The sequence below is a fragment of the Lathyrus oleraceus genome, chromosome 1 (assembly GCF_024323335.1).
Source record: "Lathyrus oleraceus cultivar Zhongwan6 chromosome 1, CAAS_Psat_ZW6_1.0, whole genome shotgun sequence".
NCBI classification, from domain to species: domain Eukaryota; kingdom Viridiplantae; phylum Streptophyta; class Magnoliopsida; order Fabales; family Fabaceae; genus Lathyrus; species Lathyrus oleraceus.
The window spans coordinates 306,679,611-306,683,410 of record NC_066579.1 but is presented as its reverse complement, the minus strand read 5'-3'; positions in this window follow the sequence as shown (position 1 = coordinate 306,683,410).

The following is a 3,800-nucleotide window of genomic DNA, read 5'->3' as shown; positions in this document are numbered from 1 at the left end:
CTGGTAACCCTGGGAACGCTGATAACATTGTGAACACTGGAAACGCGGGTAACGCAAATGTTGATGGAAACCCGGGTAATGTTGGCAACACGGTGAATGTTGGAAATGGTATTGGCGGAAGGTACAATGTGAATCAAGGAATTCAGATTAACGGGCGCCCCGTTACTGAAGATTGTCAGTATGATCAATTTTCTTTGCACGACGAGGCCCTCGAGACCACTCGTCATATGGATGAGCTTGCTGAGAAGCTCAAATCTTTGGAGTCTCAAAATTCCTTAGGTTTTGATGTCACCAATCTTGGTCTGGTTCAGGGAGTAAGGATCCCTCACAAGTTCAAACCCCCTACTTTTGAGAAATACAACGGGGCTTCTTGCCCATGCACTCATCTCCAATCTTATCTGGGAAGGTTGGGAGCTCACACTGAAGATGAAAAGCTATGGATGTACTATTTTGAAGACAGTTTAACTGGAGCTTCTCGTGAATGGTATTCTCATTTGTCTCGTACTACCATCAAGAGCTGGAAAGACTTGGCAGAGGCTTTTATCAAGCAATATCAATACAACTTGGACATGGCTCCAAATCGGACCTTGTTACAAGGAATGTCTCAGACTGCCAAGGAAACCTTTAGAGAATATGCTCAGCGTTGGAGACAGATTGTTGCATCCGTCCAACCCCTTATGTCTGAAAGGGAGATGGCGGACATGTTCATGAACACTCTTCAAGGCAATTATATCGAGAGATTGGCTGCTTGCCCATCAATCAGCTTTGCAGAGATAGTGATTGCTAGAGAAAGGATCGAGAGTCTGTTGAAGATGGGCCGAATTCAAGACAACAGTGCTTCCAACTCATCAGTTCCCAAGAAACCGTTTGCTGGTAACGGTTAGCGAAGAAGAGAAGGTGAGACGAGCGTTGTATATGCCGGCAGAGGCAGGGGTAGAGGACGCCCTAATTACTATCAAGATCAAGTGGCCGCAGTCACTATTCCAACACCTGTTCCTCAACCGCAGTATCATCCGCAACAGCAACCCAAGTACAACAATCAACAACAAGGAGGGAATCCGGGTCAGCAGAGACCCTATCAACAACGTCCAAGGCAGGCGGACCGGGTCATTGAGCCAACCCCAATGCCTTATTCTGTATTACTTCCCAAGCTGATTGACATGAATCTGGTTATGTTGAGAACTCTGGCCCCACCGGTCGATCCCAATAATATGCCTAGAGGTTATGATGTCAACGCCAGATGTGCTTTTCACTCCAACGCACCTGGCCATACTACAGATAATTGCAAGGCTCTCCAGCTAAAGGTACAAGATTTGAGAGATGCCCAGACCATCAATTTTTCTCTGGTGCCTAATGTTATCCAAAACCCGATGCCGGCTCACGACGGGCAGAGGATTAATGTTGTTGATAGTGGGGAAACTTTGAATTTGGTTTCTGATGTGACTAAAGTGAAGACTTCGCTATCGGTGGTCAAAGACCGACTCTTGAAAGGATGGATTTTCCCGGGCTGTGGGGAAGAGTGCGGAAATTGTCAAGCTGCCGAGAACGGATGTGATAGTTTGAAAAAGGGTATTCAGCAACTGATAGATGAAGGTTGTCTTCAGTTCGATCAGACTCGTCCAGTGAAGAATGATGTGTCGACAGTAACGTTTTATTTCACTCCTGAAGAAATATATGTTCCCGAGAGACCCGCTCTGACAACAATATATTTTCCAGAAAGTCCAGCACCAATTTACTCTGACAACCCTCAACCGACTTTGATTGGTCCGGTCACCATCACGGTACTAGGACCTGTTCCGTATGAGAAAGATAGTTCTATCCCGTGGCACTATGGGGCTGATATCTACTGCCAGGGGCAGAAAGTTAACGAAGAAGACATTGACATTGGTAGCTCCGCTGTAGACAATGTTGGAGGAATTGGTGGCTTCACTCACAGTGGACGCCTATTTGCACCATCAACATTGCGCACGAATGCTGAAGCTGAGGCAGCTGCCAAGGCTAAAGGAAAATAGGTATCCACTGAAGAGGTTACTACCGAGGAAGCTCCTCCTAAGATCGCATTCGAGAAGGAAGTGGATGAGTTTATGAGGATTATCAAGAAAAGTGACTACAAGGTAGTCGACCAGCTAAATCAGACACCCTCAAAGATCTCCATTCTCTCACTATTGATGTGCTCTGAGGCACACAGAGCAGCCTTGTTGAAAGTACTGAATATGGCATATGTTCCAATAGAGATAACTGTTAACCAGCTGGAGTCTGTAGTTTCGAATGTACACACTAGCCATGCGCTAGGTTTCACCGATTATGACCTAACATCTGAGGGCATGAATCACAACAAAGCCTTGCATATCACAATGGAATGCAAAGGGACGGTGCTTTCCCATGTTTTGGTTGATACAGGCTCTTCTCTAAATGTTCTTCCAAAGAAAGCCTTGATGAAGTTGGATTGCGATGACGCCACCCTGAGGTCGAGTAATTTAGTTGTAAGGGCTTTTGATGGCTCTAAGCGAGCTGTTTGTGGTGAAGTTGAGTTGCCAGTTAAGATTGGACCGCAGGTATTCAAGAGTACCTTTTATGTGATGGATATCCAGCCTTCCTATAGCTGTCTGATAGGTCGGCCCTGGATTCATGCCGCCGGTGCTGTTACTTCTACTCTCCACCAAAAGCTCAAATATGGACTAGAAGGTCAGATCGTCACCGTCTGTGGTGAAGAGGATATTTTTGTTAGCCACCTGTCTACATTTAAGTATGTGGAGATGGATGGCGAGATGCATGAGATGCTGTGTCAGGGCTTCAAAGCCATAAACATCAGTGAGGTCGCGCCCGAAACTGTCTTTTCAACTGAGTCTGAGAAGGTCGGGACTTCTATCTCTTCATACAAGCAAGCTGTTGAAGTGGTTAAGGCTGGTAATGCCCAAGGCTGGGGCAAATTTGTGGAGACAATCATAAAAGAAGACAAGTTTGGATTGGGGTATACTCCGGGGTCTCAGAAGAATGAAGCCGGTACTTTCTCCAGCGGGGGTTTGGTTTCTCCCCACACCGTCAATGCTGCAGATGAAGACAAGGCTGACAGCGACTGTGACTTAGATAGCTGGATTCGCCCGTGTGTCCCAGGAGAAAAGCTCGACAATTGGTCGTCTGAAAAAGTCATCCGGTTTACTCTACTGAAGGAGTAATTTTTATTGTTTTCCTTTTATCACATGCATAACAAAGTCTTAAACCTTGACCAAGGTGTAATGACTCATCTGTAGGGCCATCCATTTAGTTACATTTCACAATTATTTTCATCATCAATAAAGGACAGTTTTTGCAAACAATTTTGTGTTCTCTTTCTTTCAATTATTTTTACTTTTACAAAAACGGCAATGTTTCTTTTTCATGTTTCTTTTTCGTTTTTCTTTCCAAAAAACACCTCGTAAAACTGATCACCCGGATCTCACTGCTAACGACACTGCTATGGCCAAGTATGACTTCGACAATCCTATCTATCAAGCCGAAGAAGGGGTTGAGGAAGATTGTGAATTGCCTGAGGAGTTAGCCAGGTTGTTGAAACAGGAGGACCAAGCTATCACACCTTATCAGGAGGTGGTTGAGACCATCAACATTGGTACCGAAGACGACAAGAAAGAGATCAAGATCGGGGCCAGTCTACAGGCCGAGAGTAAAAGACCGTTGATCATGTACTTGACTGTGTTAGAAAGATCAACGGGTTGTGTGCTCGGTCAGCATGAAGAGTCAGGTCGAAAAGAGCATGCAATATACTGCCTTAGCAAAAACTTTACCGACTGTGAACAAAGATA